This window comes from Ricinus communis, chromosome 5 (genome assembly GCF_019578655.1).
Source record: "Ricinus communis isolate WT05 ecotype wild-type chromosome 5, ASM1957865v1, whole genome shotgun sequence".
Lineage (NCBI taxonomy): Eukaryota > Viridiplantae > Streptophyta > Magnoliopsida > Malpighiales > Euphorbiaceae > Ricinus > Ricinus communis.
This window is the reverse complement of record NC_063260.1, coordinates 16,347,302-16,371,224: the sequence shown is the minus strand read 5'-3', so window position 1 is coordinate 16,371,224 and position 23,923 is coordinate 16,347,302. Positions and strand designations below refer to the sequence as shown.

General features: G+C 36.4%; 1 non-coding gene across 1 annotated transcript; it reads left to right on the top strand.

Moving 5' to 3' along the window:
- Nucleotides 1-7,043: 7,043 nt before the first annotated feature.
- On the top strand, nt 7,044-7,147 carry LOC125370240. Its single transcript, XR_007216212.1, has one exon. It is a non-coding gene; the product is annotated as a small nucleolar RNA R71 (small nucleolar RNA).
- The last annotated feature ends 16,776 nt before the right edge of the window (nt 7,148-23,923 follow it).

Genomic DNA, 23,923 nt, shown 5'->3' with positions numbered 1-23,923 from the left:
CTGATCTTGGCTAGGCTTTGAGATTTGGTAGGGTTTTGAAAACTGGATTTTTGAGCTTTTCTGATTGGCTTATCTCTTTTGGATGATCAATGTTGGGGATTGGAGAGGTGAAGACTACAGGAGGTTTTTGGATCTGGCTTTCTATCCTAACAAGCTACTTCCCTATTGTGTTAAGATAGGTATTCGAGAAATTATTCTACTGAACAATATTCTTGACATTTTTCTCAAGATCTTCTCCTATCAATTTGTAAGGTGTAGCCTCTATTTCATTCTCTCCGTAAGGAATGGTTATTTTCCTAAGGGGAGGATGTTCAGACTGGATGGTTTGGTTTTCCCCGACCTTCCACTCTGGAGTCTTGTTCCTTATAGTAACAGGACTAATAAGCTTTTCTTTGAAAGGGTAAAAAATACTATTTTCTTTGCAATAAATCTGAAACCAATCAAAAAATTTGATTTGGATCTTGTTTTGAATGCAAAATTGATAGTATCTTTCTTGAATACTGTCTTTTTCTTGTAAAAAATGTTTAAAAAACCAAAGTTTTTTAGAATGGTTTTTCTTTGAATAGAAATCTTCATGTAAAAGCTTTTTATTGATTTGAAAATCTTTTGAAATCATGTTGATTTCTGCTTCTAGATTTTGCATTATTGCAGATGGTGATGGTGAAGAGGGGGTAGAGACGGTCTCTATTTCCTTATCTTCTTTCTTTGGTTCATTGTAGACGGGTCTGGGGATATTGCTTTGGTAATCAACATTCTGTAATACAGTGTTTGAGCTTGGTATGTCAGATGTTGAAAATCTGGGTTGTGTTTGAGATAGAGTTGGTTCTTTGTAAGGAGCATAAATAACAGAAGGTATTTTTGATACCCTTGCAATATCTATGGTTGATGTTGAAGAATCATCATCAGAAAATCTAGAAGAGGTTGATTTCCTGTTGAATGTAAGCTTTACTTTTCCATCTGGAAACTGGGTTATATTTTTTAGATTTGTATTTGGCTCTGTTTGCTTTGGTGATTCAGGTTGGGTTGCACCTTCAAGGATCCATTATTCTGGAAGAGTGATATCTTTCCATTGAATGGTTTTTGGAACAATTGCATTGGATTTGGAAAGATTTGTTTGTAGGAATAAGGTTTCTCCTTTTGGTGAATGGAGTTTGTGTTTTGAACCAAAAGCAGAAATCATGGCTTTGTAATGTATTTTGAAAATCAATGCTATCAGAATAGATCCTTCAAGCATTTTGTAATTATGTGTCTTTATTTGAAGAACAATGCTTTTTAAAACATTTTTATCATTTAATGAAATTGTAATGTTTGGAAAACAATTGAAAGAAATTGGTCCTTTATTAAGGCTTGACTCAACAGTACCTAACAAAGAATCATAAAAATTTATAAACCTAGCATCTCTAAGGACTGCTAAGATGGAAGTATCTAAACCTTCTCTAGTAAGGGGCTTTATTCCTACCTGGACAATACTTATAGTCTTTTTCTTTATGCTTCTGGAGGGTCTTTGGATTCAAAAGATAAATTTCTTCAAAAGGCTTTGAAATCTGAATATCTCTTTCTTCAGTTTTGATAGTAAAATTAGTTTTGAAGAGAGGAAACTTTGAAAACTCATAAATTTGTTTCTTTTGAACTTTGGGTATTTCCCAATCATCAATATGCTTTGAAAAATCTTCAATAGTGATTTCCTCACTATTTACTAAACCTTTGTACCTTGAAGACTCAGAAGCAGAGGAGTTTGAGAAAGAAGAAGATCTACAGAGAAAAGGTTCTAAATTCATTTTAAAATAAACCAAGATAACTTTCTAAACAAACATGAACCAAGAGTTACTACTGTTTGTTATGTTATCTAGTCTGAAATAGGGTGTGAAAGTTCTAACGTACCAGCTAATGGTTATGAGTGTAAATAAGTAAATGAAGAACAACGGACAATCAAAAGACAATTGCAAAGAGAGAAACAAACCCAAAAGGGAGCCTAAGTGATGGAATTCTAAAAATGGATTGTATGGTTGCCGATCTTGCTTACCCGTGCCTAAATCCTGAATTGAATCCCGGTTCCTCTCTCGAGCTTACCGAATTCCTAAACCTACACTAACCTAATGGAATCTCTTCCTATCGGATTACTACAGATTAGCATTAAGTATGATTTAAAACTATTAAGAGTTATTAGTTCTTAATCCGGCGAGTAAATCAACCTTATCTCTAAGTTTAACTACCAGTCCTTACTATTCAATGTCCAGTTGTAACAAGCATTTCTCAATGTCAAGAAACAACCTAATAAACAATTAATCCAACGTCTCAAATTAACTAAATCAAACTTTTATTACTGAATAGCAAGAAGATTGCAAGAATGACAATTATAAAAACTAACAATTAAGCATAATCCATCAACAAAGGTGAACCCTAATGGATTCAAAAGATCTAGCTACTCATGTTCATGGTTAAAGCAATTAAGGAACAAAATAAGGAAAAACAAATTAAAGGCATATACACCCTTCTCTTTCAAGCTGAATGAGAAACCCTAAAATTGCAAATTCGAAATCTCAAACCCTAGTTGCCTCTTGAATGCTCCTAAAGTTTGTCTTGATCTTCAATTCGATGTTGGAACAAGTGAAATCCCTCCTTCAATTGATGAATTTTTGATCTCTCAAGGTCTACAATTGAGGTATAGGAAAACAATTGATTAAGTGTGTGTCTTGGAATTGAGTCCAAAAATCGTCTCTCCTCCAAAAGAACTCAAAATTGCCTATATAGTTGATTCAGCATGGCCGTAGTCCAGGCTGTGATGATTCAAGACCACGAGTCCAGTAAGTCCGAGCGATCTGAATCTGTAGTCTATTGGCCGACTCCTTCCAAGCCGTGCCTAAGTCGGCCGAGCCACCACAGCCGGAGGCCGTGGTGGCTACCAAGTCGTACGAAATGGCACAATTGGGGATAGCCTCTTGGTAATTCAGCACGAGTCCAGCCGTGCTCAACCCTCAGGGTGCTAGTTCTCACCCAATTTGATGGATTTTGGTTTGTAATCACACGTATTTCCCTCGATTATTGATGGTGTCCTTCGAAATGACTCAAACGAGAAAGGAAACAAAAGACAGGTGATTCTAGCATAAAACGGGATAATCATGCATAAAAATGTAAACAATCGGGCATGAAAACATGTGTAGTATGATGCTTATCAAATTACCCCACACTTAAACTTTTGCTTGTCCTCAAGCAATCAACAACTCACTCCTCAAACAGATACCAAATAACTCAATCAAATGGATTGCAGGAGGTTAGCTCAAAACAAATTTCAAAACTCCATAATGATTTTTCCCAAAATCCCCAAATCACTAAATCCTTAAGAGAGAGAACAAACTTAATAAAGTTGCTAAAGTTAAAATGATAAACCATCTAAATTGAGAAATTGAGAACCATGCCTCACAAGATTTCACTCAAAACACACAAGTGTATATAGGTGAAAGAAGATCGCCAAGCTCTCAACGCAAAAATACAGAAAAAGTGCTTACTATAGGCTTGCTTATAGATCCAATCTCCACTACTATGAAATAATCAATAATCATGATCAAAGGGTCTTGAGCCAAGTTGTAATGGGGTTAAGGTAGGGTACGTATAAATATGGAAAGTAGGCTACAAGTTGCTGGAAGTTAAGCAAGTAATGCAAGAAAGTAACGAAGGATCAAGTGTTGTACCAAAATGAACACTAAGTTGCTCTAAAAATAAGATGATGCTCAAAATGAACTAAATTAATACTCTTTTTATTTTTTTTATTGAATATATATATACTATGTATATATATTACAATAGCTTATGTAGGGGTTGTTGGTTATTGACACATACAATAAGACTGAATATCAAATTTTTTTTTTTAATTGAAGGGAGCATCTATGAAAAATCTAGCAACTTAGTGAAATATATGATTGCAGATTGATCCAAAATAAAATGCAGCATAAACTTACATAATTTCCAGCAACAATGGTAGAAAGAATGGTCAAATGAATAGAAGTGATAAAATGAGTGTCGCTGTTATTATTATCACGAAAGGAAAGGCTAAGGCTCAAAATTGGTTCACTAAGGGAAAAACAGGGTTAGGCTTTTTGGCCAAATTGTGTAAATCCTAAGTGCCCAAATCATCTCATGATTATTGACAATTCATGTAATCTCAAAAGATATCGTAAAGCAAGTTCTAGAAACAGAGATTCTGTACAATGCTCACTAATGAAAGAAAAGGGAGCATAATAGTGATGCACCAATTGGCTCAAAATCTCACCATTTGAGTGGGTTAAAATTGCATGAATTCTCAAACCAAAGTTTAAACAGGTCAATCACAATAATAAGCAACAATATTAATAAAGTGTTCTATATCTAAGATAAAGTAAAATGGAAGAATTTAAGGAAAAATACCAGTTTTACACCGGATTGTAATTAAGAGATTCGTTCATTGCCTTCTTCCAACAAGGTTTGATAAAAGCTATAAGGGAATCCATTCAAAGGAGAAAATCATTAACTACTCGATTAAAACAAAACTCAAGATAAGGATAGTAATAATGAATGGACTCAATCAATAAGGGATATTAAAACAAGATAAAAATAGCAAAGATAAAATTGGTACTGCACAAATCTATTTGCATTCTACCCCACACTTGTGAAAAACACTATCCTCAGTGTGAACAAGGTAGGCACTCCAAAATAAAAGGAATAAAATACGTAAAATGAAGCTAATTATGGGAGTCCATAAAAGAAATTAGAAAACTAAGAGAAAAACAAGACGATAAAAAGAGATAAAAACTAGAAAGTCTACTAGATACTGCCCTTGATGTGTACTTTAACACTTCAAAATATGTTAGTCCTCAAAATTACGTACGAGCATCAAGTAGGCTAACTCCTACAAAATTCAAGAATAAACACATTCCAAGCAACATCTAGTAAAAGGTTCAATAAGATAGCATCTCCTCAAAATCAAACTTACTAAAAACAGACTGAAATATCTAACTGCAAATGACTACATAAAATAAAATAAAAAATGTCCAAAAATTCAGAAAGCAAAAATAGATTCGGGAATGCCTCCCGAAGGCGCTTCTTTTTTTTCGAGTCGTCTAGCTGGCCTCTGGATCAGCATTCCTGCATCGCGGGCAAATTAAGAGGGTAGGCTCAATGTAAGTTGGGGCTCGAGGCATATAAGCACAATGAAAAGGTTTGATGTGTGCAGTAGATGACCAAGGAGGTGCTCTTTGGATCGATTTGGGATGTCCATTCATCCACTCCGAATTCCGGCTAAGTGACCTGTCAAAAACAAACTTGCAACTACCCTTCTCGGGTCTATCACAGCATAGAGTCTCATATTGATACAAGTTATTTTTTCAGATGAATAATACATACTAGTAGGGGAAGAAACATGTATAGCATCATCCATTTGTACATCTTGTGGTTGTGTATTACATGCAAGATCAATTCCATCAATACAACAAATGGCATGAACATGGTCGGTGGAAGAACTATCAAATGAGGGTAAACTAAAAGTGACACAGTCGTCCCTTACATTAAGTTCTAACTTCCCCTCAAATACGTCTATTTTAGCTCTAGCTGTGGCAAGGAAAGGTCTCCCCAAAATTAATGGTACACCATGCTCATTGTCCATATCCAAAACCACAAAGTCCATAGGGAATATGAACTTATCTACCTTAACTAGCACATTTTCCACAATTCCCCTAGGAAGCTTAATAGAACGGTCAGCTAATTGAATGCACATCCTAGTGGATTTTACCTCCCCTAAACCTAGCTTATTGAACAAACTAGTGGGCATGACATTTATGCTAGCCCCCAAATCAGCTAACGCATCATCAACACATAAATTACCTAAAGTGCAGGGAATAGTGAAACTCCCTGGATCGTGACGTTTCTCTGGCAACTTGCTCAAACACCGAGCACTCCTCATTAAGTCGAACATAGGCGACCTCCTCCAACTTCCTTTTCCCGCTAAGTATGTCCTTTAAGAACTTAGCATACTTTGGCATCCGCTCCAATGCATCAATAAAAGGCAAGTTAATATGCACGGTTCAAAAATATCTAAAAACTTACTGAACTGCTCTTTCGCCTCTGCTTGTTTAGCTCTAGCAGGATAAGGAATCTTAGATTGATATTCCCTGACTGGAATTGATTTCACCTTTTGTCCCTCAGGTTCCCTAACTTTACTGCTTGCCTTAACCTGCACATCAATAGTGGCGTCATAAAAAACAGGCTTAGAATGAGCTGAAACTAACTTACCTGAATGCAAAGTGATGGCGTTCACGTGCTCCCTCGGGTTAGACTCAGTGGTGCTCGGGAGCGCTCCTTGCTGCCTCTCAGACAACATCTTAGAGATTTGGCCAATCTGGGTCTCCAAGTTCTGAATTGAGGCCTGCTGGTTCCTAAGTGCACTATTAGTTTGCTAGAACCTCATCTCCGTAGACGTCACAAACTTCATCATAAGCTCCTCTAAATTTGACTTCTTTTCTGGTAGAGGAGGAGCTTGTGCAAGCCAAATTTACTCTAAAAACCAGTGGACCCCGAGCGTTATTGTTCCTCCAATCAAGTTGGGATGATTGCGCCACCCAGGGTTGTATGTATTCTTTGTAAGGATCGTTCGTTGCCTTAGGGCATTCCCATATAATCAACTGTTCAACATCGGAAGACATAGCAAAATTAGATGGAAAAGTAGTAGGGATGAAGCAACATACCTCCCGCATGATCAGAATGCGGGCCACCACAAAACTTCGCAGCCCAACGCTCACTGCATGAACCGCATCTAGAGTTGGTCGATCTTCTTGGCTAGAAGCTCCACTTGAGCTCGCCAAGGTTGCTGTAGAGTCCACTTGGTTGACCACTCCCTGTCTTCCCCGGTCGGCTCTAGAGGATTGCCACTGATAGTTGTTCATGGCCATTTCCTCTATCAGTTCGAGCCCGCCGAGCGTCTTAATCGTTTAGCGCCCCACCGCTACAAAGATCCACCATCGCCTCGTTGCAAGGTTCAACCCGTTGTAGAAGGTCCGAACTGCATCCACATTAGCAATCCATGATGTGGGCGATCTCAAAAGATCTTTAAATCTCTCCCATGCATCGACATGCTTTCATCATCAAACCGCACAAAAGAAGATATGTCGTTTCTAAGTTTAGCGGTTTTAAGCGGGAGGAAAATACTTATATAAAAATTTTTCTGACCAACGCCTTCCGGTGTAGTGATCGTCATTGTGGAAGAGATTGCAGCCATCTCTTTGCTCGCTCCCTCAAGGAAAATGGAAACAATCTCAGCCTAATGGCATCATCGGTTGTTCCATTTATCTTGAATGTGTCACAAATCTCCAAAAAGTTAGAGATATGTGCATTGGGATCCTCGCTGGGCAATCCTCCAAATTGTACGCTTTGCTGGATCATCTGGATAACATTGGCCTTTATCTCAAAATTATTGGCCGCTACAGTAGGTCTGACTATACTCATTTTCGTCCCATCTAAAGATGGTCGAGCAAACTCATACATCGTCCTCTGATCGTCGTTGGCCTGGGGGTCATGGTTTTCCATCGTGTCTAGTCTATCCACAGGTACCTCAACCTCAATCTCCTCCTCTTCTAATTGCAACCTCTTCCTTAAGAGTCCGAGGGATCGCCTGGATCGGGATAGAGGCTCTATAAGATTCGAGTTTGAGCTCCTGGTCATAAACTACCTGAAATCGAAAGTCCACACAACCACCAATCAACAAAAACAATATAATAATAAATAATAAATAATAAAAAAAATTAAAAAATAAAAATAAAGAATAAATGAATAAACAAATAATGACTAAATTAAAACAAAAACAATTCACTCTAGTTCACCGTTACTGTGTTCCCCGGCAACGGCGCCAAAAACTTGATGCGCTCTTTATGCAACCTATACCTAAGGCAGTGAACCTACCGATGCAGCCTAGCACTAGTGAGTATCAAGGTCGTATCCCTGGAGATCGGGTGAACCTAGAGTTACTACTGCTTGTTATGTTATCTAGTCTGAAATAGGGTGTGAAAGTTCTAACGTACCAGCTAATGGTTATGAGTGCAAATAAGTAAATGAAGAACAACGGACAATCAAAAGACAATTGCAAAGAGAGAAACAAACCCAAAAGGGAGCCTAAGTGATGGAATTCTAAAAATGGATTGTATGGATTGCCGATCTTGCTTACCCGTGCCTAAATCCTGAATTGAATCCCGGTTCCTCTCTTGAGCTTACCGGATTCCTAAACCTACACTAACCTAATGGAATCTCTTCCTATCGGATTACTACAGATTAGCATTAAGTATGATTTAAAACTATTAAGAGTTATTAGTTCTTAATCCGGCGAGTAAATCAACCTTATCTCTAAGTTTAACTACCAGTCCTTACTATTTAATGTCCAGTTGTAACAAGCATTTCTCAATGTCAAGAAACAACCTAATAAACAATTAATCCAATGTCTCAAATTAACTGAATCAAACTTTTATTACTGAATAACAAGAAGATTGCAAGAATGACAATTATAAAAACTAACAATTAAGCATAATCCATCAACAAAGGTGAACCCTAATGGATTCAAAAGATCTAGCTACTCATGTTCATGGTTAAAGCAATTAAGGAACAAAATAAGGAAAAACAAATTAAAGGCATATACACCCTTCTCTTTCAAGCTGAATGAGAAACCATAAAATTGCAAATTCGAAATCTCAAACCCTAGTTGCCTCTTCAATGCTCCCAAAGTTTGTCTTGATCTTCAATTCGATGTTGGAACAAGTGAAATCCCTCCTTCAATTGATGAATTTTTTATCTCTCAAGGTCTACAATTGAGGTATAGGAAAACAATTGATTAAGTGTGTGTCTTGGAATTGAGTCCAAAAATCGTCTCTCCTCCAAGAGAACTCAAAATTGCCTATATAGTTGATTCAAGCATGGCCGAGTCCAGTTGTGATGATTCAAAGACGCCGAGTCCGTGCAAAGGCTCGAACTGTGGAGTCTGTCAGGCCGACTCCTTCCAAGCCATACCCAAGCCGGTGGCCGAGCCACCACAGTCGCGGTCGTGGCTACTAAGTCGTATTTGAAATGGCACAATTGGGGATAGCCTCTTGGTAATTCAGACGCCGAGTCCGTGCCGTGCTCAACCCTCGGGGTGCTAGTTCTCACCCAATTTGATGGATTTTGGTCCATAATCACACGTATTTCCCTCGATTATTGATGGTGTCCTTAAAAAATGACCTGAAACGAGAAAGGAAACAAAAGACAGGTGATTCTAGCATAAAACGGGATAATCATGCATAAAAATGTAAACAATCGGGCATGAAAACAAGTGTAGTATGATGCTTATCACTACTGTGCATAAATGAACAAGTTTGTTTATCAGTGATATGATGCAGATTAAAATAATTTTAAATTCTTTTTTATGCAAATGATGTTTCTTTCCCGGAACTCAATTGGCTCTGATACCAATAGTTCAAAGATTAGGATTGCGGGTAAAACTGAAGCTGCAATTCTAAATAATAATATTGCTTTAAAAAATGTTTTTATTCTTACAAAGAATTTACAGCAAACAGTTATCTTGGGAACTCCTTTCATCAATTTAATTACTCCTTTCAAAGTAACTACTGCTGGTATTATTTTTAAAGCTAAAGATTTGAAGATTGTTTTTCCTTTTATAGAAAAACCCAAAAAGAGAAATCTCAATCTTATTAAAGCCCACTCAATTTATAATTTTGAGATAAATGCTTTGATTAAAGGAAAACAAACCCAGCTTTTCCACTTGAAACAGGACATGGGTTTGAAAAGGATCCAAAGTCAAATGCAAAATGATTTTATCCAAAGAAAAATCTCTGATTTGCAAAAGAAGATTGAAAATGAAGTTTGTTCTGATCTTCCTAATGCCTTTTGGAGACGAAAACAACATATGGTAGATCCACCATATGAAAAAGATTTTTCTGATAAATAAATTCCTACCAAAGCAAGACCCATCCAAATGAATGAAACACTAGAAGGCCATTGTAGAATAGAAATAAAAGATTTAGAGCAAAAGGGTTTGATTACCAAATCCAGATCCCCCTGGTCATGTGCAGCTTTCTATGTCAATAAAAATAGTGAGATAGAAAGAGGAACACCTAGGTTGGTGATTAATTACAAACCTTTAAATAAAGCCCTAAAGTGGATTAGATACCCAATTCCAAACAAAAAGGATCTTCTTCAAAAGCTTCATTCTGCTTTTATTTTTTCAAAGTTTGATATGAAATCAGGATTTTAGCAAATCCAGATTCATCCTAAAGATAGGTACAAAACTGCTTTTACAGTTCCATTTGGCTAGTACGAATGCAATGTAATGCCCTTCGGATTAAAAAATGCTCCTTCTGAATTTCAAAAAATCATGAATGACATTTTCAATCCTTATTCAAAGTTTTGCATTGTCTATATCGATGATGATGTTGAGTTGCAGTTAGAGGAATTGTTGGTAGATTTTCCACAAGTCCCTTTGATGATGGACGATGAGCACGAGTTATCCAATGATGAAGTCTTGGAGGAGCTCGAGTTTCTTCTAGCAAGTGAACCAAGCCAGGGACTGAAGAAAACCATCGACACTCTTGAAGAGATTGCCCAACCATCGATCCTTCCAATTGTTGAAACTCCAGCTTTCAAATTGGAAGAGCCCCTAGAGCATCATGACTACGTTCAATTATACGAGGAGCGAGTCTTGCCCATCATATTGGCAACTTGCTTGATAGTCGGGAAGAGGAAATTGACGATTATCCCTCTAAGCGGATACTTGAAGACATTTGCTTGGAAGAAGGATGGATGGTCGTCGATCACGCCCATTTGCCTTTCACCATGAGTCCAGCTAAGAAGACTCATCACATAAAAAAGAAGCGCTTTTGGGAGGCACCCCAATTTTTATCTTTAATTTCTAATTTTTAACCTTTTGTTTTGAAACATTTCATTAGTTTTAGTTTTCATATTTTCAGTTTCGATTTTATTTCTTTATTTTATTATTTTCAGATTCTACCGAGGAGGCACTGAATTTCCACAACATCAGCCTCGATGGATGATCAGGGCAGTCCCCTAGATCTTTTTATTTTTCTGCATTTATTTACTTTATTTTTCATACATGTCATGCACTCGGATTGTATTGCCTTTATTCTCTTAGTTGAGCATTCCATGCGGGGTATCCATAACATTTTACACTGAGTACAGTGTGTTCTTCAAGTGTGGGGTGCTTATGGGTAAACCTTAATCTCTCATATGGTTTTAATATATCTGAAATTGCTATGGCTAGGTGTTGTGTATTTTTAGGGGATGTTAGGACACTGTGTTTTTATGCACTTGAGTATGCTATTTTTGAGCTGATTGATGACTTAATTTATAGAATTACAGTTACTTTTCTTTGCTGTTCATTGTCCTTGGAAAACAATTTATGGTGTTTTACACATCAACCCTGCCGGGTTAAACCGGTGTTATTTAATTGTTTTTCGAATTGTCGAATTTTAACTTAGAACGTTGATAATATCATAGCATGTGTTTCTTAAGTAATGATTCAATTAATGATGTTGCGAACCAACTGCACCTAATACCACACCTAAAAGTGAGATTTTGAGCCAGTTGAGCATTCATTATACTTATGCTCTTTATATTTCTTGTTTGAGTGTGCATTGTACTTAACTTTGCTTCTAGAACTTGCTTTGTAATGCGTGTTGAAGTTATAATTGAAGTGTAAAGAATGGTATAATTGAAGTGTAAAGAATGGTATAATTGAAGTGTATAGGTGTAGATTATGAAGAAAAGGTTAAGGCTCAAAAACTGGCTAACTAATGGAAACATAAGGTGATAGGCTTTTGGTCAAATGTGGTGAATCCTAAATCGCCCAAATCATCTCATGGTATTTGCAATATTCATGTAACTTCAACACGCATTACAAAGTAAGTTCTAGAAGCAAAGTTAAGTACAATGCACACTCAAACAAGAAATATAAAGAGCATAAGTATAATGAATGCTCAACTAGCTCAAAGTCTCACTTTCAGGTGTGGTATTGTAACACCCGGAATTTTTATATATTTAATAATGAGTTTTTATTTAAGTTAATTTTAGCTTCATTATTATTGGGTTTAATTTGAAATGATTTAATGAAAAATTTAATATTAATCAAATAAATGAGTTATTTTCTATACGCAATTAATTTGAAATTTTAAGAAATTATTCAAGTAAATTATTTGAGAAATGATTATATTTTGGTTATTCAAAATTTTTCCAAATGCATATTTATATAAGTAAAATTATATATTGGAAAATTATGGTAGAATTGTAAAGGATGTTTATAAAAGAATTTTGGGAAAATTGGTATTATAATTGATTAGTAGTATTAAATTTTAAGTTGGAAATTGATTATTTAATTTAATTGTGTGTTAAGACTAAATTGAAAATTTATTTTGGAATAAGGATTGAAAGTATAATGTTATTTTTTATGGGGTTTTAATGGAAATTTGTGAGCTTGGTATTTTTGTACATAAATATGTCGGTCAGGGGTATTTTTGTAATTGTGTATTTTCAATAATTCGGTTTTGGCCCAAATTAAATAGTTAAGGGCTTAATTGAAAGGCTAAAAAGAAGTTTGGGGGTCAAATTGGAATTATGCAGAATGAAATTGTAAGTAATTAAGAAAGTTGAGGGACCAAATTGCAATAAGAAAAAGTTCGGGGGCCTAATGTCGATATTGAAAGGAAAGAAAATCGGGGAAGAGGAAGAGGAAGAAAGGGAGGAGAGAGGGGGCTGGCGTCCATGGTGGACTGACTGGAGGCCAGCCGAGGGCGGCATTGACGTTAAGGAGCGCACGCCACCCGCGAGCGCGATGGTGGCGCGAGGCACCGGCGTCGGAGGCGCGAATCGCGCGACGTGTGGCAGCCGGCTTTCGAAGGTCGTTCCCGCTTCCGTGTGTTGGCGGTCGAGTTGGGTGGCGATCGGCTCTCTCTTCCGGGCAAAGAAGGGCGACGCCTGTGGTGGCCGGAGACGGAAGATCCGGTGGAGAGAGAAAATGGTGGCAGCCGGCGTTTTTGGGTCTTTTCGGATCGGAGGACGTATCCCGACTCTCCTCAGCTCAAGCTTTGCATTGGCACCGGTTTCGTGGCGATCGGGCTTCGAATCGACGGCCGAGATCGTCCGTAAATCTCTCCCAAGATCGGGTGTCGGATCAAAAATCGGGCGAGAATCGCCTTCGCCGTTGTGAGTCCGATGGTGTGTTCGGATCGTCGATCGGACTCCGGCGGCTGGAGGCGAGTCGACCGAGCGATCAAGCATTTCGGTAATTTTCTTTGGCCCGTTAATTTTAGAAATTCTTGGTTTAATTGTGTCTATTGGATTATATTGAGTATTTGATGATTTTGTGAGTCAAAAATAATTGTCCGCTGCCTTGTGTTTTGTCTTTGTGTGGTCGGAGATAGTGAAGTTTGGGGACCCGACTCCCGTTGTTTAAATTGTTGGACATTTGGAGTGTTTCTCTGGCAGGTCCTGGACCCGTTTTTACGGGGGGTAATGTTCGTGTTGTAGGGGAGGTTCACGAATTTCGGTAGTTCCCGAGTCGAGATTCTTAGAGTCACCCTAGGAGTCTAGACCTAGGATTAATGATCGATTGTTTCATCGTTTTGATAAATTGTTTTCCGTGACTAGATTGTCGGGCTCGCTCGCCCTACCGAGGCACCGGAGCGAGCTAAGAGGTCGCCAAACCCTGTGAGTTAAAGTCACTTAATCGTTGCACTATTGCTAAGTTTGAATTTAATATGTTATTTTGAAAGTTTATGCATAATATGGTTATTAGTATCGCAACATAAATAACTTCACTGGATTATTGAAGATAATATAAATATTATTATTAGTAATGTTATAATAATATCAAATATTATCAGTTTTCCACATGAGTTGCATGATGTCTTACTTTAAAATTGTTAATCGTTATTTTGATATAGTTGAATGACTTCTTTAGACAATAATATTTATTAAATGTGGTGATTGCGATTTGGGAAATGTGGCTTGTAGAACATGCCTTTGATGGGTTACATCAGATCATGCGCACCGGTAATGATCATGGACATGTAATAAGATTTTCATGGGTTTGCCCTGGTCGAGCATGGCTCTCTGGGCTGATTTGTGTAAATTGCCGGAGGTAAGGTCCCTGGTCGAGCATTGCTCTCGGGGCGCCGGCTTATTTGGATACTTAAGTGACCAGACTGGAGGTAAGGTCCCTGGTCGAGCATTGCTCTCGGGGCGCCAGTCTTATTGGATTAAGAGAGCCGAATGGCTACTAGATTTTGGGGTTTAGGGTTCTACCGAGCCACTCGTCCCGTAAAAGTAAAAATATATTTTTATTTATTCATTTATTAATTTATTATGGTATTTGATTATAATGTGATTTGTATTTACGTGCATGATTGATATTTTGATTCGAATGATTAATATTTTATGTGAAGGAAATAGTAGGGTATGATTATAGTATGGTTTGATATACTGATTTGAATAATCTATGTTTTCTGAGAAGAAGCAATAGTCTCTAGATTATTTGATTTTAACTCACTCTCGAGACTGACAGTCTCATTTTTACTGTTTTTTAGATTCGTGACTGTTAGTTCTCTTGCGACTCTTATTCAGTAACCCGACTCCTTCATCATCGGGTGATGTATTTGATTTGGTATGTAAATTGGTAAATCTTAGATTCTCCGCAGTAGTAATTAGTAGATGTATCAGTTGTAAATTTTCTGAGCTTCGGGTCTCGCCTAGTTTTTCTGGTAGACCGAAGTAATTTTGTAAAGTGTAACTATTAAGATAAATTGTGGCTTTAATAATATTAATTTGAGATGAGATTTGTTTAAATCAGTGAGTGTCAGGCTTACTACGGGTTTCGGTGGCCTTAAGCCTACCCATTCCCTAGTGCCGGTCACGGGCCCACGGGTGGGGTCATGACAGGTATTAGGTGCAGTTGGTTCGCAACATCATTAATTGAATCATTACTTAAGAAACACATGCATATGATATTATCAACGTTCTAAGTTAAAATTCGACAATTCGAAAAAACAATTAAATAACACCGGTCTAACCCGGCAGGGTTGATGTGTAAAACACCATAAATTGTTTTCCAAGGACAATGAATAGCAAAGAAAAGTAACTACAATTCTATAAATCAAGTCATCAATCAGCTCAAAAATAGCATACTCAAGTGCATAAAAACACAGTGTCCTAACATCCCCTAAAAATATACAACACCTAGCCATAGCAATTTCAGATATATTAAAAATCCATATGAGAGATTAAGGTTTACCCATAAGCACCCTACACTTGAAGAACACACTGTCCTCAGTGTAAAATGTTATGGATACCCCGCATGGAATGCTCAACTAAGAGAACAAAGGCAATATAATCCCAGTGCATGACATGTATGAAAAATAAAGTAAATAAATGCAGAAAAATAAAAAGATCTAGGGGACTGCCCTGATCATCCATCGAGGCTGATGTTGTGGAAATTCAGTGCCTCCTCGGTAGAATCTGAAAGTAATAAAATAAAGAAATAAAATCGAAACTGAAAATATGAAAACTAAAACTAATAAAATGTTTCAAAACAAAAGGTTAAAATATTAAAGATTAAAGATAAAGTTTGGGGTGCCTCCTAAAAGTGCTTCTTTTTTATGTGATGATTCTTCTTAGCTGGACTCATGGTGAAAAGCAAACGGTGGGGATTGGCGACCATCCATCCTTCTTCCAAGCAAATGGCTTCAAATATCCGCTTAGAGGGATAATCGTCAACTTCCTCTTCCCGACAACAAGCAAGTCATGATGATGGGCAAAACTCGCTCCTCATATATTTGCACGTAGTCATGATGCTCTAGGGGCTCTTCCAATTTGAAAGCTAGAGTTTCAACAATTGGAAGGATCGATGGTTGGGCAATCTCTTCAAGAGTGTCGATGGTTTTCTTCAGTCCCTGGCTTGGTTCACTTGCTAGAAGAAACTCGAGTTCCTCCAAGACTTCTTCATTGGATAACTCGTGCTCATCTTCCATCATCGAAGGGACTTGTGGAAAATCTACCAACAATTCCTCTAACTGCAACTCAACATCATCAACTGTACATTCCTATTGATAGTCTTTCAGAAGGATCATGTTTGCCTCTTCCTTTTCTAGTTCTATCTCCATGTTCAAAGAGTCGTCCTGCACATAAGCATCATCGTCAAACATAATAGATAAACCAGAAAAATTCTCACCTGAACGCAAAGTGATGGCGCTCAAATGTTCCTCGGATTCAGCAGCGTTTGATGGAGTTCTCAATTGCTCTTCCGCTAGTAACTTGAAGATTAAGCCTACTTGATGCTCTATGTTGTTAATCGAGGCTTGTTGATCTTCAAGTATCCTCTCTGTTTGTTGGAATCTTTCCTCAAGACTTGTTATGAACCTCATCATCAGCTCCTCTGACACTAACTCTTCATCTTGAGTTGAAGGTGCAACATTAGGTTGTTGATGTAGTTGCTGAGATTCTGGTGGTTCTGGGCCATCTAAGCTCCATCCATAGGGTGAATGAGTACTCCACTCTTGATTATAGGTGCTTCCATACGAGTCACTTGGCCAATTGCCCGTATAATTCAATTCGCTCACGTTATAAGAATAAGGAGTAAAATCACTGCACAATGGACAATCATTACTCAAATGTAAACCACAACAAAATTCATAAAAAACTTGAGGTGAAAGGATAGGAGTGGAGAGTTGATCGGTAGCCCTGCAAAACGATTCCCGAGCATCTAAAGATGCACGGGTATCCCAATTTTTAGCACTCTCTTGGTTCCTATTCTCTTTTTCCAATGCGTCATACAAAGATTTTGAGTTTAGCATTGAACCTCCTTATCATTCACTATCTGAATCATAAACTTAAGCTAAATAAATATGTACAAATAAAATAAAATAAATAAACAAATAAAAATAAAAATCATAAAATAATAAGAAAGAAAAAAAATATGGCTAAATTAACAAATAGCAAATTTCACTCTAGTTTTCAAACAATTCCCCGGCAACGGTGCCAAAAACTTGATGGGTGCTACTCGTGTTAGCTACAATCTAAGGCAGTGTACCTATCGATGCAGTCTAGCACTAATGGCGAGTATCAAGGTCATATTCCTTGGGAAAGCGAAAGCCCAGAGTTACTCCTTTGTTCTTTGTTATATTAACCTAAAATGGATGATGAATAAGTTCTAAACTAACTATTAACTACAAGCTAAGTCCTAAGGGAGATGCAAGAGTAATTGATAAGTGAAATAATCAAGACAAGAAGACAAACCCAAAGGGAATCTAAACTAGTTGGCAACCGAACAAAAGATAAAGGATCGGTGAGTCTAACTATGCTACCCGTGGATGAATTCTTAACCGAATTCGGTTTCTCTCTCTCGAGATAACCGAATTCCTAAACCTAATAACTTAAAGTTGGAATCTCTTCCTAACGATTGATTCTTAAATTAGCATTAAGCTTTAATCCGCCTCTATTAAGCTTTGTTAATTCTTAATCCGGCTAGTTAATTATCCTTATCTCTAAGCGATTATTAACCAGTTCTTGTTATTCAAAGTTCCAATTGCCAAACGGATTTCTCAATCTCATAAAGCAATCTAAACATCACAATTCACAACGTCTCATGAATAATGCATAATCTTATTAACACTGAAAACAAGAAGAATACAAAACCAACTCAAACAATCTAACAATATAATATCAAACCAACATAGCAAAGAAATCCCAATGGATTTAATCAATTTAGCTAAACATGTTCATGTTTAAAACAATCTAGGAAATCAATTACAATGAAAGAATAATGAAAATAAAACATGTACACCCTTTTCTCTCGAATTGGATGAACAGCTCCAAATCTAGATCTACACTTTGATTAATCTCCCAAACTGCCTCTTGAATTGCTCCACTACTGTTTTGCACTCGGAATCTTACTCACTGCAACTCTCTCTCGCACTCAGTATTGTGCAGAAATCGAACCAGCCACTAGGGCTCAATGTCACTTCTTCCCCCTCTCTCTTTTCTAAGAAAAATTCATTTTTCTTATATATTTAACTCAGCACGGCCGTGTTCAAGGCCGTCGTCAAGACGCCAAAGTCCAGCCGTACGAAATCGTGGATCTCACCAAGTAGGGTTTCACCACGGCCGTGTTTCTCCCCGTGTTGGCCACCACGGGCCATGTTGCTCCCCGTGTTATCCACCACGGGCCGTGCTAAAGGCCGTGGTGGCTACAAAAACCGTGCCCAAAGTGCCAATTTCAAGAATCAAAGCCAATGGTTGAGCACGGCCAGAGTCCAGGCTGTGCTCAATGTATGCATTGCGGGCTCTTGTCCGATCTTGGTGAATTCTCGTCCGTTTCCGCACGTATTGATCTATAATTGCTTAAACACCGATGATGGTCCTATAAATGTTCCTGAAATGCAAAAGAACATAAAACACGGGTGATCTGGGAATAAAAGCACAATAATTGCTAAGAACATACGCAATAATATGCAAGCAAATATGTGTAAAACTATGCTCATCAGAGTGATTGCAGCCATCTTTTCGCTCGGTCCCTCAAAGAAAAAGGAAACAGCCTCAACCGAATGGCATCATCAGTTGTTCTATTTATCTTGAAGGTGCCACAGATCTCCAAGAACTTGGCAATGGCGTTTGGGTCCTCGCCCGGTAGTCCCCCAAATTGTACACTATTTTGGACCATATGTATCACGTTTGGCTTTATTTCGAAGTTCTTGGCTGCCACTGGTGGTTGCAATATATCATATGTATCCCCTCAAAAGAAGGTCTAGCAAACTCGTACATTGTCCTGGTTTCACGCAGCCTGGTTGTTGTCTCCTATCCTTGCTGGTCTACTCACAGGGCTTCAATCTCTATCCACGCCTCCTCTTCTTCTTGCATACGCTTCCTCAAAAGACGGAGGGATCGCTCTGGATCAGCAAGAGGGTCTACAGAAGTAGGATTAGAGCTCCTGTTCATAAACTACCTGAAATAAAAAGGTAGCAACTAAAGAACACAAGAATGAATAAAATAATAAAGAATAAAAAGAAATGAAAAGACATAAAATAAAAATGGCTAGATTAACACAAACACAAATTCACTGACCACCTGGTCGTGAAGCTTATCCCGGAGATGTCTTTTATTTGCATTCACGCCTTTTGGAAAGAGCTGCTAAATCAAGTTCCCGTTAAGGTGAAGGAAGTATGACTGCTTTACCAATAGTCGAGACCCAATCAGGAGACGTTTCGGCTTTACCGGGCTTGGACCATGTCTCCCGAACAATCTGAGTACATATGGCGCAAGACGATTCCACATATCGAGTCTACTTGCTGCCTATTCCACTCGTTATCACTAAATGACGAAGCCAAGAGCGGAAGGAGGGACTTGAACCCTCAACCTCAGAAAATAAAAATGGCTAGATTAACACAAACACAAATTCACTCTAGTTCACACAAAATTTTCCCCGGCAACGGCGCCGAAAAACTTGATAGGCTAATTATGTAGCTACAATATCAATACAGACTAGCACTAATGGTGAGTATCAAGGTCGTATTCTCGGGAAAGGGTGATCCTAGAACTATAGTAGCGTCTTTTTGTTATCTAACCTTAACATATCGATGAAGTTGTTATTCTATTACTAGATGCAAGCAAAGTGATTAATTAAATATCAAACAATCTGAACGGATTTCGTAAAACAATCAAAGGAAAAAAAAGCAAACCTAAGGGACCTAAGCTAGTTGGATTTTAGTGAAGGTAGAGATTATATTAATTACTAATTGTGATTACCCGAGCGGATAATGATTATATATTAGTTTCTATTAGAATTTATGAATTTAGAATAGAATTCTAAATTAGAATAATAATATTCCATGTTTAGAATAATCTAATTTTTCTAATATCTAATAATAGTATTAAAAAATAATGTTATTATTTTATATTTTAGATTAAAATATTTATTTATTTTATTTATTTAATATTTATTTATTTATTATAATATTTATTATAATTTATTATATATATTATATATTTATTATTCTAATTATATATATTTATTATTATAATTTGATTTTTATTATTATAATTTATTATATATTATATATATATATTTATTATTATATTATATTAATATTATATTTATTTATATTATATTTATAATTTATTTATATTATATTATATTTATTTATATTATATTTTATTTTTATTATAATATATAATAATTATAATATTTATTTAATCTTTATTATAATTTAATATTAATAATTTATTATATATAAATATATAATATTTATTAGAATATTATATATATTCTAATTTTATATATTAAATTAGAATATAATTCTAATATCTAATATATATATATAAATTAGAATCTAATATATATATGGAATCTCTTCCTAACGATTGATTTTAGGTTAGCCTTAAGATTAAATCCACCACTATTAAGAGTTGTTAATTCTTAATCAGGCTAGTCAATTACCCTTATCTTTAAGTGATCATTAACCAGTTCTTGCTATTCAAATTTCTAATTGCCAAATGAACTTCTCAATTACATAAAGCAATCTAAACACCACAATTCACAACGTCTCATGAATAATGTGATTTCTCATTAATAATGAGAGCAAGAAGAAACAAGCATTGATAATCAAAGTCTCATAAACATTAAAAGTAATCCAACAACATAGGACCCCAATGGGTTCAACAATTCTAGCTATTCATGCTAATAAGCAACACAAAGTATGGAACAAATACAGAAAATTAATTTGAAAGCATGTACACCCTTCTTCTTCAAGTCGGATGAAAAGCCCTAAATTCCCAAATCTGAATGATGAACCCTAAATTGCCTCTTGAATGCCTTCAAATCCACTCTTGATCTTCAATGTGATGTTTAAACCAATGTAATCCTTCAATAGGTAAAATAGTCTCATAAAGTCAAATATTGAAGTCTAGAAAAGGATGGCTCGTGCATGTATGTGTGAAATCAAGTCAGAAAAATTAAACCCTGGCAAAATAATTCGCATTTGCCTATATAAATGTCTCAGCACAGCCGTAGTCAAGGCCGTGTTAATCAGCACGGTCGGAGTCCAAGCCGTGCTGGACCTCCAAGTCTCGCAACTTAGGGCTTCTTCCTGGTCGTGCCCTCGCCGGTGATGAGCCACCACAGGTCATGATGGAGGCGAGGGTGGCCTCGAAAACCATGCCAAAATAGCACTCTTGAAGGTCAAGTGTTGATGGTTCAGCACGGCTAGAGTCCAAGACGTGCTCAACCTTGAAATGGTAGCTCTTGCTCAATTTTAATGGATTTTGGTCCATATTTGTGCGTATTTCCCTCGATTACTGATAATGTTCATCGATAATCACCTAAAACATGAAAGGAACCAAAACACAGGTGATTCTGGCATAAAACAAGATAACTATGCACAAAAATGGAGGTAATTAGGCATATAAACATGTATAAGACGATGCACATCAGTGCTCAACCTTGAAATGCTAGCCTTTGTTCAATTTTGATGGATTCTAGTTCGTCTTTGCACGTATTGCCCTCAAATACTGATAATGTCTATCAATGATCACCTGAAACATGAAAGGAACTAAAACACAGGTGATTCTGGCATAAAACAAGATAACTATGTACAAAAATAGAACTAATTAGGCATATAAACATGTGTAACACAATGCATATAAAAAACTCATAGAATACCCAGATCTAATCATGTAAAAGATATAAAACAATTAATAAATGGCTTTTATCACATAAATCCTAGGCATGTTACTAGATTCATAAAGGAAAACATAAAGAGAGTTAGGATGAATTAATTGTCACTGTATTAATTGTTAAAAACCTAGATGTAATGAGTTTAGAAACCTTTAGTTTGTCACTACATTATGCAGATCCTTGAGTCTCAAGAGTAGAGGAGGAGGTTGATTAAAAAATCAAGTAGGTATCTAGAGTGTTTAGAACTTAGTATTTAGTTTTTAGAAATCTCAGTACATCGACTTACTAGTCATTTTGTGGTCAAAGTTGCCAACCTCTTGCCCTAGGGTTTCCTTTTCTATTTATAGAGAATGAAGGAGGCAACCGTAAATACCAAGATAAATATCTCTTTTTAATTACCGCTAGTTACTAAAAATTATTTAATAATTTAAGGATTTATCAAAATCTCTTTGAATGATAATTATTGATAAATTGATTTAATCATAAAAAAATTTAAAATTTGAATGGTTATCAATAAAACCTTTTTAAAAATATATTTTTACAATTATTGACGTTTAAAATTGAAAAATACTTGAAACAATATTAAAAACTCGAGTTTTGAGCCGATTGGAATTATGCAGAGCACGATCGACTCTATTGGCTGTATGCAAAGCTGATTGGCTCTAGGTTGACAATTTTTAAGAATATTTATAATTTAGTCCCTGAACTTTTCAATTAGTTTAATTTCATCCCAAAACTTAATTTTTTCTGTTAATTTAGAATAATGATTTCAAAAAATGATATTTGGCTCAATTACTCGTAACTCTAACTGGAATTTGACTTTCCTGAATCCCATAAGACCTAGGAGAAGCATCATCTTTCATTATTGGATTTTTCATAATTCTCTCGATATCTTAATTCAAAAAACAAGTGCTTATACACATTATACAAGGCTTAGGTAATGTCATTTTGGGCTCGTGACTCCCTAGTCCAGCAAATGCAAGATGAACCTGTGCGAGCTCAGCGACTCAAGTCTTAAGCAGGCCAAAATGACACCGTATCACTCAAAACACAAATAAAGGTAAATAAAATAACGTAAATGGAGGGGGATTAAGGCTGAACTCGCGAGGGTACAAGGTCCGCCCGCTCGAGGTTAGTCTACCCATATGCAAATTTTTCATTTTTTGTAGAAAGACGGTAGAAAGCAGAGAAAATAAAAATATAATGATGATACAAATGAGATGAAGAAGATGTTTTAGCCCTCGAGTAGCCACCTTTTTTATTTTTGATAAAAAAGACAAATGAGTTTGAGGAGAAAATAAAACTTTGCTTGAATTTCCTTATACCATGCAAAACAAAGAAAAAAAAAATGGTTTTTGTGTCTGTTTGAGTTGATTTTTAAAATTTTTCTTTTCTTTCCTTTTTCTCTTTTTCTGTGAAGTGTTTGTTTCTAATAAAATATTTTTCAACCCTTAACTTGGAGAGAAATGGTCTCCTACTAATAGTATTTTTTAAGCCTAAAAATTAGATAACTAAAAATCTTTCCCGCTCTCCTTTTCTCCGTTGGATGAGTGACACCTCATTAAATGAGGTTTATGCACAAACTGATCCAATGTTGGCTCAAGCTAAGCCCCGCGTTGAACACGCACTTGCCTGGGCTGAGCTCGCGCATGGCCAGCTTGTACATATGCTGGCATGGGCCGGAGGCCCATACTGATCTCGTTGCACTAACCTAGGGCGAGGTCTTGGCGGGCTCCTGAGGGCTCGTGCTGAACCTGCAAGCTCTCAGCCTGGGCCCTTGCATACTTTTGACATTTTTCTTATTTTTCAGTGGTTTTTTGAAAGTTTTAAACTAAAAATATTCTTTTCTCCTTTTCAACTATTAGCCAGTTAAATAATCTCATTATCGGGTTTTATATAAATCTAGATTTTAAATTTTCATGATAACAATACCATTGAGCTTTAAGCATTGAAAGATACATATATTAATAAGAGAATCATATATTGATATTTTCACAGTGCAAGAATTAATATGTAGTCTGATTTTCTTTTGGTTGATTAAAGTATATAGACGTTTTATTCACTAAATTCATTATTTACATATATTAATGAAAGTTATTATTTCCTTGGTAAATGTTTTTTCATCACAGGTGAATTAATTACTTTTTCTGAGTTTATCATATAGCTTAATGATGAGACTCAATA